The sequence below is a fragment of the Electrona antarctica genome (genome assembly GCF_951216825.1).
Source record: "Electrona antarctica genome assembly, chromosome: 15".
Classification (NCBI taxonomy): domain Eukaryota; kingdom Metazoa; phylum Chordata; class Actinopteri; order Myctophiformes; family Myctophidae; genus Electrona; species Electrona antarctica.
In genome coordinates this window covers 44,453,531-44,469,934 of record NC_136796.1, presented here as the reverse complement: position 1 = coordinate 44,469,934, position 16,404 = coordinate 44,453,531, and the positions used below count along the sequence as shown (strand labels likewise).

The following is a 16,404-nucleotide window of genomic DNA, read 5'->3' as shown; positions in this document are numbered from 1 at the left end:
GGCGGGAACCCCTTTTGGTGTTTTAAGCATTATGTTATACTTTTTTTTTTTTTTTAATAATTTTTATCCCACGATTTTGTAACCCATTTTTCACCCCTGTGTCAATTATCTAATGTGATCCTGGGCTCTAGTACACACCCTCCACCAACCAGTCCCCATATATGGGGGACATGGGGAGAGCAACGGACTTGAACTCATGCTTCCTTCATGCCTGAGTGTCCAAGTTGCTCCTTTTCACCTGACAGGGGGGAGTTTCCCTGGTTGGACGTAGCGCGTGGAAGGAACACGTTATTCCAACCAGTTCCTTCCCCTCCATCAGGCGCCCCGGCTGGTCAGGGGGAGGCAGTTTAGAGACCAGGATTACTGCATGTTTTTTGTGAGGGTACCTACCCTAGGGGACACGGGGAAAACATGCAAACTCCACACAGAAAGGCCCTTTCGCCAACCCCGCCTCGGGTATGGGCACTGATGACGCAGAGGAGGAAACGCCGCCAGCACCCACAGCACCCACAGCGTCCCGAGCGGGAATCGAACCCAGGACCTTCTAGCTGTGAGGCGACAGCACTACCAACTGTGCCGCCGTGCCCCTATGTTATACTTTTAACTATTGAAAAATAGCAGATCTACGAGCTTGTGTTTTCCCTGATGTTCCTTGTAGTCTCTGATTCTTCGTCGTGCCTAGAGGTTTGCATCTTGGACTTACTGCTTTGTGGTTATTGTAAGTTTTGGACATTCTGTTGATTTTGGGGCGTTTGTACTTTTGAACAGTTTGCATTTTCTTTCTTTAGAGAAAATACGTTCATTTAAACTTTCCTGCTTGTGGCTCCTGCATTTGGGTTCTATCTTCTGCCTACCGTGACAGAATGTTCTGGCCACATTGAACCCAGCAGAGCCAAGCTTTTTCTGATCTCACCAGTCTGAACCTGCAGCAGACGGCTGGTCTTTTTGCTACCTTGAAGCAAGCTGGAGGTCAGCCATGACAGACGGCCATTTCCTTTTTCTTGGGAGGATTTTGGAGTCACTAGGGAAGATTTTTATGAGGACCCAGTGTTTCTTAATTCCCTAGCCATTTATTGGAAGACGGACACTGATTTTGCCAGACTGGTGGCAAAACCAGGTGGGAATATAATGTTGGCCGCCCTCCTAAGTCTGCTCCTCTTCGACCCACTTGCACCCAGCCTGCTTTCTAGCCTGATCACCAGTCAATCAGGCTTGGGTTTGTTGGCCTCCAGCTAGGGCATTCACTTCTAGTCATTTTTACTAGTTGACTAGTTGCCTAGTTTACTAGTCGACTAGTTGTTTAACTACCTATTATGTAAAAAATAAAATAAATTAAAAAATATTTTTATTTGTATTTATTTATTTTTGAAAATAAATATTTGTACATTGAAAAACTGTGTACATGGTGACTATAACTATAATCTACCTGATCTTGAGGCCTACAAAATCGGGAAAAAAAAGAAAAGTAAACTAGTCGACTAGTTGCTTAATGCCCTACCTCCAGCCTGTCGGTCCAACACCCGCCTCTGTTGACCTCATGTTCCCTGAGCCAGCCTACACTGACACAGCTTCGGCCCTAGACCCGTATTTTGGGTCTGCCCGGCTCTCTGCCGCCCAGCCTGCCCGGCTCTTCGCCGCCCAGCCTGCCCGGCTCTCCGCCTCCCAGCCTGCCCAGCCCTCTGCTGCCCAGCACCATGTTGCCCAGCATCCACGGGCCCTTCCAGCCAGCTGCCTCCATTGGTAACCTGCATGCGCCCTCTGCACCCTCACCGGCTGTATCAGCCAATGACCTGCCAGAGCCCTTGCCAGTCATCTCCAGTGGTAACCTATGTCAGCCCAAGGTCTTGGAAGCTTGGGTCCTGGGCATTCTGTTCAGCTGCTTCCTTCAGCTGCTAGGTGCACCGGGCATTGGCCCCCTCGTCTCCTGGGTGTGCAGTATCCTCAGGGGTCCCGTCTCCTGAATCTGCAGCATCGTCCTCGTCTCCTCGGTGTGCAGTATCCTCAGGGGTCCCGTCTCCTGAATCTGCAGCATCGTCCTCGTCTCCTGGGTGTGCAGTATCCTCAGGGGTCCCGTCTCCTGAATCTGCAGCATCGTCCTCGTCTCCTGGGTGTGCAGCATCCTCAGGGGTCCCGTCTCCTGAATCTGCAGCATCGTCCTCGTCTCCTGGGTGTGCAGCATCCTCAGGGGTCCCGTCTCCTGAATCTGCAGCATCGTCCTCGTCTCCTGGGTGTGCAGTATCCTCAGGGGTCCCGTCTCCTGAATCTGCAGCATCGTCCTCGTCTCCTGGGTGTGCAGTATCCTCAGGGGTCCCGTCTCCTGAATCTGCAGCATCGTCTTTGTCTCCTGGGTGTGCAGTATCCTCAGGGGTCCCGTCTCCTGAATCTGCAGCATCGTCTTCGTCTCCTGGGTGTGCAGTATCCTCAGGGGTCCCGTCTCCTGAATCTGCAGCATCGTCCTCGTCTCCTGGGTGTGCAGCATCCTCTGGGGTTGTCTCCAGAATCTGCAGCATCGTCCTCGTCTCCTGAGACTGCAGCCCTGCCTCTTGCGTCATCTTGGCCTCCCGGCCGCCCTCCAGACGGCGTGTCCTCTGCCTCGTCCCGGCCACCAGGCCGCCCACCAGATGACGTCTCGGTCTCGTCCCGGCCACCAGGCCGGGACGAGACCTTCTTTCTGAAGTGCATTGCTACTCTTTGTTGTAAGCTTTACTTTTGTTTAATTAATAAGTTAATTTGAACTTTCCTGCTTGTGGCTCCTGCATTTGGGTTCTATCTTCTGCCTGCCGGGACACCAAAGGCAGCAGAGGCCAGGAGATGCGAGCCTGGACGAGTGGACATCATCGTCTATGGTGCAGGATAGCTGGTGGCTAGTGGTCCAGGCGAATACTGGACAACTCACCCCGGTGCTTGCCCATTTTTCCTCCCAGAAGTTTCCCCAGTGAGGGGGATAACTTGTAATCTGCTATTGGCTGTTTGTATTCTTTTTGGAAAAATATAAAAATATACTCCTATGGAAAGGCTTTATCCAAAAATCCAAAAGGAAATCCAAAGGCAACACAACACAACACACACTCGACAGAGTGCAGTTCTAGTTATGTCTGTGTCCCTTTTATGACCATATATGGAGTTCTTTGTCAGGCATGCCCAAATATGGACTCTATGCAGATGTCAGAATGATGTCAGAATAGGCCAGCTCCATATATGGACCCTGGGCAGGGGCCCTGTCCAGAACCCGGGAAGAGGCCTTTTGTGGCGGCTCTGGAGAACCGTGGGTCCGTCCGACTCGACACCGGGCACTGCACTCCCTGTGGGGGTGTGGAATGTGTGTGTCGATTTGGAAAATTAAAAAGATAAAAAACAGTCACAGATAAAACGGAACCGCTTATCTGAAAATAACTTTAGACTGCTCATATGCTGTGTAAACAAGCGATTCTGCCCTGGCATCTAAACCAGTGCTACTTAACCCACGGCCTGTGTTTTTTTTTTGCCGACAGGAAATGGGGAGAGAGATGGGGGGGTGACATGCAGTAAAGGCCGTCGGGATCGGGAGTCGAACCCGCGGCACACTGCCAGACTGGATTACCAGCCAAGGTGCCTGGACCGCTGAGCCACGGCCCAGGCCGGCCCGTGTTTTTTTTGGGATTGAACTGGGAACCATTCAACGTTTTGAAATGAGAATCGCCTCGACACATTTCCTTTCGTTACATCACCGGCATCGTCGCTCCAGTGCTGCAGGTGACCGATGGAGGTCATCATATTGCGGTGGTACTTGCTGTGCGCCGGCACCGATCCGGGCATGGTGCTCAGCCTGTTCAGACTGGCCCACAGGTGTTCCTCGGGGGAAACAGTGTCCTTGCTCCACTCCATGAAGTTCTGAACCTCTTCGTCCTCCAGCACGTGTTTCACAAACTCTCTGGTGACCACGATGTAAGAGCTGCCGTAGAACATGGGGATTGGCGGGGGTGTCTTCCTGATGTCCGTTCTGGCGATGGTATTACTGTAACCATTGTTATTCGCGATGACTTCGTGGTGGTACTGCCAGAGGTTCTTCAAGTGGTCTGGGAAGGCGTCGAGCCGTTGAGCAGCTTCAGCGCCCGAACCATTTCCGCATTGGTCTTGATGGGGAGGTCTGAGCCACACGTGTTGAGCAGGTACTTCCACTCGACGGGGGACTTGAGCAGGTCGTCCATGCAGTTTAAATGGGCCTGCGCTATCGACAAAGTTCCCCAGGACACACTTTCTAGTTTGCTGGCGACGAACACGTTGGTGAAACAGGACACGATCGCCCTCACGGCCTCCTGGAATGCCTCCGGTGACTTCTGGTCCAAATGCACGCAATAAACGTTTTGGGGTTGATAGATGGTGCGCAGGAGTCGCTCGAACAGTTCGACGTCGCCGTGAATCGTCATGGCGTAGGCGATGGGGAAGTCTCGCTCTTCTGCGCTGAGCGGCGCTGCGATGAAGCCTCCCTTGTCCTTGTACGCGTCGCAGTCCGTTGTCGCGCCGCGATAGAACTCCTCCGATAGTCTCTCCCGAGGCCTTAGAAGTCGAGCAATCTCGTCCTTCTTGCCCATGAGCTCTCCGCGGATTATGGCCGAGCAGACCGTCAGGTCCTCCCAGTATTCTCCCGGTAATCTGGCGGGTCCTCCAAGTATTCTTGCGGTATTCTGACTCACCACACTCGCCACCAACTCGCTGGTCTTGTAGCAGGTGGAATAAACAAACACCATAGCAATGAAGAACACCAGACTGAGTAGAACACATTTGATCATTTTGCTAAACTTCCATCCCACTGCCTAGATGATGGGCTAGGCAGTGGGTCGTTGGACGGGGCGGCTGGGTATAGTGGGGGGAACTCATGCATATCTAAAATAGAAAATGAGTTGTTTAATGGTATGGGAGGGGGGGTGTGTGGGGGGGGCTTCTTCCCATGATTTATCCGGGGGATCGACGTCCATGGACCAGGAGTGGAGCTGGCCGAGGGTGTAATTTTTGGTCTTGCACCCTCGTGAATGGGGGGGAGACGAAGGGTAACCGTCTCGTCTAGATCCCGGGGCTTAGAGGAACAGCGAGGACGTTCTGATCCAGCGGCGGGGAGGGTCGCATCGACGGCCTATTACGATGCCGTTACAGAAACCCACCACTCCGTCCCCCTCAATCAGCGACACTCCACCAACTGGACCCCCCTCACTGCATGATGATGCCCCCCCACCCCTCCTGTTGATAATTCCTACCACGGTCATCATTGGCGACAGCCAAATGAAACATATCCGTTTTATTAACGCAATTACACATAGTTTTCCCGGCGCCTCCACAGCACAACTCCTCGATAAACTTCCCGGTCTGCTCGCCTCACTCCCCTCCACCATCAAGAACATCATCCTCCACTCCGGCACAAATGACCGCCAGTCAGAACAAGCAAAAATCCACTTTAAACAAATCTTCAATCTCCTCCGTCAGTCTGGAAGATCAGTATACATGTCCGGCCCACTGCCCACGATCGGTCGTGGTGACGTTTCCTTCAGCAGACTGTCCTCTCTTCATTATTGGCTCCAATTCGCCTGCTTCAAATACAACATAAACTACATCTCCAACTTCTTTCTCTTCTGCAACCGCCCTCACTTCTATGCCCGTGACGGCCTCCATCCTAGCCGCTTTGGCAATGAAATGCTGGCTCACAACCTCCGCAAATCGTTAGCAGCTCAATCATTACCCCACACAAATCAACACGCAGATTGACTATTAGTTTCAGCTGACTCGTCCGACCACCACGCTGGGCCGTCAACAACAACAACAATACCCAGTCAACCTTCGGACTCCCACAGCCCCTCCATCGCCCCCTGGCGGCCGGGCGGTCATCCTACCCCAATTCCCACCTCAATTATATCCTCAATTATCCTGTCCTCTAGCGACACTAGAACAGACCCCAGACAGCACCAAATCCCTGTTTACTCTGGAAACAGAGTCCCCCACAGGATCTCACATTGCCCCGGGATCAACATTACAAATCTCACCTTTCCAATTCGTCTCCCCTGTAATAAAGCAACACATTCTTTTCCCCACCAAGCCAAATTAGCTCTTTGGAACCTCAGGTCACTCAATGACAAACAATTCATCTGTAACGATCTTATTACTTCCAGCAAAATTGATATTTTAATGCTCACAGAGACTTGGCTAAAAAATTATTTTAAGCTCCTCAATGAGGCATCCCCCCCTACCTATTCTTATTTGCAGAACTCTAGGCTCTCCAGTCGTGGCGGTGGAGTTGCTGTTATTTTTAATCCTAATTTTATTTGTACTCCTATTTCTTTTGGCGACTTTAATTCATTTGAATATCTGGCTTTCACTATTAAGCAACAGCGTACCCTCTTTGTTTTAGTCTACCGTCCCCCCAAACCAAACTGCTCTTTCCTCACTGAATTTTCAGATCTGTTAATGAGGCGAGAGCGGGTAGGGGCCAGTGCTATGGAGGGTGAGGGAGTGGACAGCATATTAAAAATGATGGAGGAATGGTCGGAGACACCACCCATGGCGTTGGTTTCAATGTTTGAAATATTCACCCCAGAGGACAGGACAAGATCGAGGGTGTGGCCTAATTTGTGTGTTGGTCCAGTTGAGTGGACCATAAAATTCAAGGATTCAGTTAGGCTGAGGAAATCCTTAGCTAGTGTGTTGGTTGGGCAGCAAACGTGGATATTGTAGTCGCCCAGGAGGACGACATTGTCAAATTTTGGCATAAATAGAGTTAACCCTTTAACTGCCACTAAATTCATCACCGTCTTCAATTCCACCGCAACTGTCCCGTCTCCTCACCTCTCCATCAATGATCAGCTTACCCACTTTAATAACACTTGTCAGTCAACTTTAGACCTTGTGGCCCCTTTCAAAACTCGGACCCTGTTGCCAAACCCACCCTCCCCCTGGCTTACAGACAATACCAGAACTCTCAAAAGAGAAATCAGGAAAATTTAAAGGAAATGGAAATCCTCTAAATTACATGTTTTCTATGAACTTTTAAAAGAGCTCATGAGAAATTATAACACTGCCGTCAACGAGGCAAGAACTAAATATTTTTCCACTCTGATCTCTAACGACCACCTCAATGCCAGAACATTGTTCAAAACCATTGATCGTGTTGTTGGTGCCCCCTTAAATCCCACCATGCCCGTCTCCTCTGAGCAATGCAAACTCTTTTTAACCTTTTTTATAGACAAGATCAATCTGATTAGATCACAGATGCCCAACATCCAACCCCCTGCATTCTCCCCCAATACCCACGGCTCCCCAATAGCCCTCCTCTCTGCATTTGCTACAATATCTCTAGAAACCCTCCTCTCAACCATCTCTAAAATGAAATCTACCTCCTGTAACTCAGACATCATTCCCACCCGACTCCTGAAGGAGATCTTACCATCTGTTGGTCCTCACATTCTGTCATTATTAAACAACTCCCTGATCTCCGGCTCTGTTCCCTCATTTTTTAAATCTGCCATAGTCACTCCTCTACTTAAGAAACCAAACTTAGATCCCTCCGACATGAAAAACTTTAGACCCATCTCCAAACTCCCCTTCTTATCCAAGGTCCTCGAAAAGATTGTCTTTAGTCAACTTACATCTCACCTCAGCAATAATAAATTTTTTTAAAAATTCCAGTCTGGCTTCCGTCCCATGCATAGTACCGAAACAGCCCTCCTGAAAGTATCAAACGACCTCCTTCTGTCTACTGGATCCGGTAGCTGCTACATCCTCGTCCTGTTGGACTTAACGGCTGCCTTCGACACCATCGACCATGCTGTCCTCCTCAACCGCCTGGAGACAGTCGTGGGAATCTCCGGTGTGGCTCTCAAATGGTTCACCTCCTACCTAACCGACAGACACTTTTCGGTCACCATTGGCAATGTGTCATCATCACAAGCCCCCCTACATTGTGGGGTCCCCCAGGGCTCGATCCTCGGCCCTATACTATTCTCCCTCTACATGCTCCCCCTAGGTGAAATAATCCGCAGTCATAACATCCAATTCCACTGTTACGCTGACGACACACAACTCTACCTACCAATAACCCCGGACAATAAAGATAGTGTAGCCACCCTCCACAACTGCTTAACCGATATAAAAAACTGGATGTTCAATAACTTCCTTCAGCTCAACGATAACAAATCAGAAGTCCTAGTGTTTGGTCCCCCCCTTGCCAGAGCCCACATCGAAAATAACCTCGGACCACTACAACCGAATCTCAAACCCACTGTCAGAAACTTAGGTGTCATCTTTGACCCAGACCTCAACCTCCAACTACACATAAAGAAGGTCGTCCAATCTTCATTCTACCACCTCAGAAATATTTCTAAAATCAAACCATTCCTCACCACCTCCGACCTGACTAAAGTAATTCATGCCTTCATCTTCTCCCGCCTAGACTACTGTAACTCTCTCTACACCTGCCTCTCAAAAAGATCTACCCACAGTCTCCAACTAGTACAAAATGCCGCTGCCCGTCTCTTAACCGGTTCAAGAAAGTATGATCACATCACACCCATTTTAGCTTCTCTGCACTGGCTGCCAGTTGAATTTCGAATCAATTTCAAAGTTTTACTCATCACATTCAAAGCCAGCCTAGGTCTTGCACCACCTTATATCTCAGACCTACTGCCCCCATACATACCAGCCCGCAGTCTGAGATCCTCTGATAAAGTACTCCTAGCCCTACCAAAGGGGCCCCTGAACTCGACCGGTCGCATGGCCTTTTCCTTTAGGGCCCCCACCCTATGGAACGCTCTGCCCCTGGAAATCAGGCTCGCTGAGTCAGTTCCACATTTTAAATCTCTACTTAAAACTCATTTTTATAGACTAGCTTTTAATTCTGTTCTCTCCTGATTGTGTTCTATTGATTGTTTACTCTGCCTTGTATTATTATTTGCTTTGCATTGTTTGTGTTTTTCCTGCTGTGTGATGTTTACTTTTGCTGTTTCCTTTTGTAAAGCACTTTGTAACGTTGTTTTGAAAGGTGCTATAGAAATAAAGCTTTATTATTATTATAACTGTTCACAGTTGACAGTAAAGACAAACTTACCCTAAAGACTGGCCTGGTTATTTGCTCTTCTCAGATATCATACTGGCGACGAAGCGGATATATATTTTTTTCTCTACACTGTTTTCTATTGCTGTTTTTTGACTATTGACTTTTGGGGTCTAACTGGGGTAAAGGAGTGTTGTGTATTAATCATGCATAGTTGCTGTTGTTGGCTATTGTGTAAGATAGTCTCTGTTCCTTAAGTGCTGGGCTGGGGGTGTGTGTCCACATGCAGGTTGCTCTCCATTCAGTATGCTTTGAGGTCCCGTTTTGTGATGTTCACAGTTGACAGTAAAGACAAACTTACCCTAAATACTGGCCTGGTTATTTGCTCTTCTCAGATATCATAGGAAGTAGGGAACCCTCCCCTGAAACAACAGGAGGGGAGACCTCCCCTCAGGGAGAAACAGGAGGAGGTGGAGGCAAGCCGATCGGATGTTATGCAGTGTGATGCTGTTGACTGGAGTTGTGTGTACGCTCGCATGGGCGCCGCCATTTTGTTTACAGAGACTATTCTACACAATGCGCCGGGGGAGAAGCATTTTTTTTGTTGATCACGTGACCGGAGTGTTGTGGGATGAATCGGGGCTGCTTTATCTATTGTCCGGGTGTGTAGAAAGGCGATTGAAAGTAATCAATACAAAAGTGCTCGTAACGTATAGATACGTGTCTCGCATCGGACGCATGGCAAATTAAGAACGGATTTATACGCGCATCGCGTTCGGAGTGTTAACAGCACCCCCATAATGTTTTAAGGACGCAGAATCTGGATCATTACAATGTCAAGGCAAAGACAAGAGATGAGCTTTCAGTGGTTTCAGCGGTCGATCCTGTTCGTTCACAGTCTGTTTCCGTAAAATGTACGTCAATTTACAATTTACAATTTACAATTTAGGCATTTAGCAGACGCTCTTAATCCAGAGCGATTTACATTAAGCAAGAACAAAAAGCATGGGAATACATCACATATATAAAAAGCATTTATCAAGAAACATGCGTAAGCTAAGAACGTAACTAGAACATATCTATATAATGACACTATACATATAAACTATACATATATATTATACTATGCTGTACATATATACTATGAAGTGCTATGACTACATACAATGCAATTAATACGTCAACATAGAGTGTCGCACAAAAGTAGTGAAAACAGCCAGTGGTGGAAAATGTGAATTTTCCCTTCAATGTCAATGGCGTTCAATGTTTTGATGTTTAATTTCCGTCATTATTTAGCAAAATTCTGGCGTCATTTCTCCGTTCGCGGTCAATGGCAAAACTTGAGACGGGCGGGGACAAGATTTAGCGGACATTTGACCTGAATTCCCATTTCTCTCAATATCAATGGCAAATCGTGAGACGTGTGGGGACAAAAGGTGTTTATTGAAGGGGATAGCTCCCCTTAACAACCACATGTACTAAAATATGTAAAAAAGAATGTATGGAAATCTCTCAGAAGGAATGATTTGAGTTAAAAACGTTCGCTCTGAAAGAATATATATTCAAAGATTTGCGCCACATTTTCATGATTTTTCAAAAATAGCAAATCTACAAGCTCGAATCAGATCTACAACCTACGAGCTTGTAGATCTGCTATTTTTCAATAGCTAAATAACAATGCTTAAAACAGGGGTTCCTGCCCTGAAGGGGTTAAGGTTTTTCATAAATTTATGCCATCGGCCATCCTTTAACCTCTAAGCCCGATTTTATAGGCGGTAAAAAAGTTTCATGCAAATATACAGTAGCAAAGAATATCTGATCTACAAGCATCACAACACATTGTGAGCTTGTAGATCAGATATTTTTTTAAATTATTGAATTTTCTTTCAAATTGTCACCAAAATAGGGACACCAGGTTGAAAGTGGTCAAATCTGTCTGTGCGTTGTACAAATATTAACCAAATGAAATGTATTGACAAAACCTTGTGACAAACATGTGAACTACAGTATATATACACAATGGATGGATCTATTGAAACACAGGTTTTTCCGTTTTCACAAAGTCACGATTTTAAACGTACAAGGTTCCCGCCAACAGCAAACTAGCAAAGCCTAGTTCATTACTGTATATACGGTACAGTCTACAACACTTCGTGTCATACAGTTGGAGGCCATCGATATTGTCCTTTTCTTTTTGCTGAGGTTTGCGTGATCTGCGCAAAAGGACAGTTAACCCATTTTGGGCAGGAACCCCTTGTGGTGTTTTAAACATTATGTTATAATTTAGCTATTGAAAAAATAGCAGATCTACAAGCTCATAGCGCGCCACCGAGTGGCGCGCTACGAGCTTGTAGGTCTGCTATTTTTGAAAAATCATGAAAATATTTATTTCAGAAAACTGGAGGATTTAGAAGGATTTTTTAAAATTTTGAGGTCAGGCCTAAATGGGTCAAATGATAAGGGACAATATCGGTGGCACCCAACTGTATATATACAGTACCGTATACTGTATCCTGTAGTTCTATGGATGCTATTTTCAGAACCACCACCATCATCATCTTCCTACAGTAGAGCACAGCAACCCTGCAGATCCCTTCCGCAGCCCAGCTGGGGAGTTTTGCTAGTGTGAGATTTAATGGTGAGGTGGTCTAGTCAGTGTGCCCAGGGGACGTGCACACATAGACATCAAAGGGGGCTTCAGCCCCTGCCCAATTACCCGTCTGTAAAACAACTGCCCCCACCATTTACTACATGGTGAAAGTGCCACTCCTTTCCATGGCGGGAGGCAGCATTCGGAATTGCTTCTCCCCCCGAAATCTCCTGAACTTGGAACGCATGCGTTTTGCGTTGAACAAATTGGTTTAGAATCCATGTCGTTACACCGCATCTGCACTAGCTTAAGAGTGCTGGGTTGCGCCCCGAAAATAGCTGATCTACAAGCTCACAGCGCGTCGCGCGCTGCGACGCGCTGAGAGCTTGTAGATCTGCTATTTTTGTCCAAAAGATGGTTCTCAGCATCACCTGGATGCTCATCAGGACCGATGCTTATCTCAGTGTTGCTGTGTAGTAGCAGGGCGACATGACTTCAGATTAATACCACCATCATTTCAGACTTCACAAAAGCGACACGTTGTGAACTTGCATTGGCTATTTTCACAATTTTTGCACCCCGCCATTCAACAAAGTATGAATAATGCAGAGCTTAAGGAGGTTAATCAGGCTAATCGATTCAGTCGATTATATGAAAATCTATTACATTTGTTCTGGTTAATTATTTGATATAAGAAAAAAATCACACCCGTGTGAACTGAGTGGTGCAAATCCCCCCCCCCCCCCCTCTCTCTCTCATTAGCAGGCAACAGTGCAAATCTATCTGTCTCTGTTTCTGGCACAACAGCGCCCCTACTGGTACTCATGAGTCACACATGAGTCACACACAAACATAGTTACACACAAACATAGTCACAGGTCACAGAGTCACAGGTCACAGACATTGCTGTTCCTTGGAGTGGTTGCACCACTCAAAAAAAAACCCTGCTTATCGATTACTTCGATTAACCACATGAAACACAATTTAATGTATACACTCCATGTGACACCTGAAATACGTACATTTTGGGCTTCTGGCCTAACAGAAATTGAGCGGTTTCTCTGAATTAAACCAGTGATGATTCCAAAATTGTGTATCCTTGGTCGCTCATATGAAAGACTATCCAACTTGTAATACAAGGATCCTTAGCCTATACCTGCCTGCCTAAATATGTCCCAACCCGCCCCCTCAGGTCTTCCACTGCTGGCCTGCTCGCTGTGCCTAAAAAAATGGCCACTAAAAACACGGTGAAGCAGCTTTCTGCTTCTACAGGCCGACGGCGTGGAACAAACTTCCACTGTACCTTCGACAGGCTGCCTCTGTAAACATTTTAAAAGCGCAGCTCAAGACCTACTTCTACACTCTTGCTTTTAATTGATCTTTAAAATTTCTCGTTCATTCATGTGCTCACTGTATTGCATTACTACTATTATTTTAATGTTCTATGCCAGGGTTCCCCAATTAATTTTCCCCAAGGGCCATATTTTGACTAGGGTACCAGGCTGGGGGCCGAGTCCGCACGCACAAGGTCGAGGTCTTGCCCTGAAAATTAATTTTCAGGGCAAGACCCCATTTGAAAAGGATGCCCAGTTTGACATGCATAGGCTACTGACCCCCATTTAATGCCATTTATATTAATGAATTCTTCCAGGGGCCGCAAATGGCCCGCGGGCCGCCTATTGGGGAACCCTGTTCTATGCCCTGCTTTTCTTTTCTTTTTTTTCTCCACTGCTCTGTAAAGCAGCTTTGAGCTGCATTTCATAATGTGCCATACAAATAAAGATTATTATTATTATTATTAGATCCTTAGCAAGTTCATAAAAGAATGGGCTCCTTTCAGAATATATTGTGGCTGTGAGTGTCTAGTGATTATAACCTGTACTGGTGTTGCTTGATATGCATGCAGTGCTTATTGGCATACCTTACTCTTCTCCCCGTGTTATTTTTGTCTGTTTTTACTTTTTAGTGCTGTGATAGTGTATTTTCTACCCCTCTCTTTCTCTGTTTGTGTATGGCGTTGTGTATTGTGTGTGTGTGTGTGTGTGTGTGTGTGTGTGTGTGTGTGTGTGTGTGTGTGTGTGTGTGTAAATGTCGGGAAGCCAGTTGTGTACAGTGTATGCTGTCCCTATGATCTGTGGTGTTATAAAAACAACAACAAAAAAGAAGACAAAAAAAAAGACAGAAAAAAGTGGGTTAGAAGAGGTTCCAAATTTCTGGTTAACCCGTTCTGAACGGGAACCACTTTTGGTGTTTTAAGCATTATGTTATACTTTAGCTATTGAAAAATAGCAGATCTACAAGCTCATAGCGCGGCACCGAGTGCCGCGCTACAAGCTTGTAGGTCTGCTATTTTAGAAAAATCGTGAAATGTGGCCGCAAATCTTTGAATATATATTCTTTCAGAGTGAACGTTTTTAACTCAAATCTTTGCTTCTGTGAGGGTCCCTGGAACAACATATTTTCAGATGGTGGTCCGCAACCAAATACAGATAATTCTGGGCGTCCTTAACATGAAATATTGAGCACCACTGATATAGGAACATAGGTATTTAAGAAAACTGTCATGATTTCGAAGACTTTAAAAAAAAAAATGACGTCAAGCCTAAATGGTTTAATTGCCCAGCCCTACTTTGTACTACTGTATGAGAAGCACGTACGGTATCTAGTATCACGACTCACAAGCTAATGAGAGTGGGGGGGGGGGGGGGGGGGGGCGTGTGGGGGGACTATGGGGGTCGATGGTTCACGATGGCAGGTGGGTTTCATTTGTTTTCCGAGAAAGCGGGGATGCGAAGAAGGGGGGAGTCTAGCATGGCCACAAGCGCTCACCTTTACGACGGGCGGTCAGAGAGCAGGGATTGCTCTGCTGCAATCAGTCACGGCGAGTCAAGAGAAATGGCATAGTACAGCATTTTCTCGTAAAGCTCCCCCCCCCCCCTCCCCACCCCGAGGCTGTGTCTCTCCAAGAAAACAGCACATAGGACACGATATGGCACCATAAACACATCCACTTCTTGGAATAATAGGATACACACCGTGCAGCGGCTCGACCCAACCGTTTCTGGAACATGCAATACAGGGCCCGCTTTAAAATCGCAACCCACCCATCTGACCACTTAAGTGTGTTACGTATACCAGATGGGGTGGGCCGTGGGCATTTTCAGAGCATGCTTATCTTAATGATCAATCAATCGATTGTGTGTCCGGCTTGAATCAAGCAGTATAAGTCCCCATTTATCACAATGAAAACGGACTGATTTGTTTGCGGCTGATGCTGTGACGACACATTGAGGTTAGAAGGACAATAACCCGAACCAAGGATTTTGATGAATCTATCATGGTTAAAAATGGAGTTTCAAGTTACAATGGGTTTGTATAGGATAGGAAGCGGGCACCGAGTGGCGCGCTACGAGCTTGTAGGTCTGCTATTTTTGAAAAATCGTGAAAATATTTATTTCAGAAAACTGGAGGATTTAGAAGGATTTTTTTTAATTTTGAGGTCAGGCCTAAATGGGTCAAATGATAAGGGACAATATCGGTGGCACCCAACTGTATGGAATAAATTCTGTACTGGCCATATACTGTATGGAGCCTTCTCTGTGGCCGGTCCCACACTGTGGAATGCCCTGCCCCTTCCCATCCGTTCTGCCCAGTCCCTGGGGGTTTTTAAATCTCTCCTTTAATGTTGCCTGAAAACGCATACCCTTCTTATACCATGTTTGTATATACTTCTGCTCTCACTTGTTGCTTTGTTCTTTGTTTTTCTTTTCTTTTCTTTATATGCTCTTGTTGTTGCTCTGTTCTTGTTTACATGCTCTTGTTGTTGCTCTGTTCTTGTTTACATGCTCTTGTTGTTGCTCTGTTCTTGTTTACATGCTCTTGTTGTTGCTCTGTTCTTGTTTACATGCTCTTGTTGTTGCTCTGTTCTTGTTTACATGCTCTTGTTGTTGCTTTGTTTTTCTTTACATGCTCTTGTTGTTGCTCTGTTCTTGTTTACATGCTCTTGTTCAGCACTTTTTGTCTTCGGTCAATGTAAATGTGCTATACAAATAAACTTTGATTTGATTTGATTTGATTGAGTGTACAGTGTTTGATGAGGGCCCACCGGGCCTTCATTTCCGGGCCTGATGAGAACTTTAGTGTGGCAGCGGGGGCAGTGGCTTGAGTGTACAGGGTTTCATGAGGGCCCAGGCAGGGCCGGGCCTGTTGAGAACTCGTAGTTTTCGCCGGCTGCCGGGCATGGCTGCACTAATAACTTTGGGGCGGGGCACGGTGGCACAGTTGGTAGTGCTGTCGCCTCACAGCTAGAAGGTCCTGGGTTCGATTCCCGCTCGGGGCGCTGTGGGTGCTGGCGGCGTGTTTCCTCCTCCGTGTCATCAGTGCCCATACCCGAGGCGGGGTTGGCGAAAGGGCCTTTCTGTGCGGAGTTTGCATGTTCTCCCCGTGTCCCCTAGGGTAGGTACCCTCACAAAAACATGCAGTAATCCTGGTCTCTAAACAAACTGCCTCCCCCTGGCCAGCCGGGGCGCCTGATGGAGGGGAAAGGAACTGGTTGGAATAACGTGTTCCTTCCACGCGCTACGTCCAACCAGGGAAACTCCCCCCTGTCACGTGTAAAGGAGCAACTTGGACACTCAGGCAGGAAGGAAGCATGAGTTCAAGTCCGTTGCTCTCCCCATGTCCCCCATATGACTAGGTTGGCGGAGGGTGTGTAGAGAGCCCAGGATCACATTAGATAATGGGTTACAAAATCGAGGGATAAAAATTAGTAAAAATAAATAAAAATAACTTTGGGGCAGGC

General features: G+C 46.9%; 1 pseudogene across 1 annotated transcript; it reads right to left on the bottom strand.

Moving 5' to 3' along the window:
* Positions 1-2,766: 2,766 nt before the first annotated feature.
* Positions 2,767-4,769, bottom strand: LOC306938111 (beta-1,3-galactosyl-O-glycosyl-glycoprotein beta-1,6-N-acetylglucosaminyltransferase 3-like; annotated as a pseudogene). The gene is made up of 2 exons: positions 3,708-4,769; positions 2,767-2,819 (listed from the first exon to the last, which is right to left on the bottom strand). The product of its transcript is annotated as a beta-1,3-galactosyl-O-glycosyl-glycoprotein beta-1,6-N-acetylglucosaminyltransferase 3-like (transcript).
* Between the last annotated feature and the right edge of the window lie 11,635 nt (positions 4,770-16,404).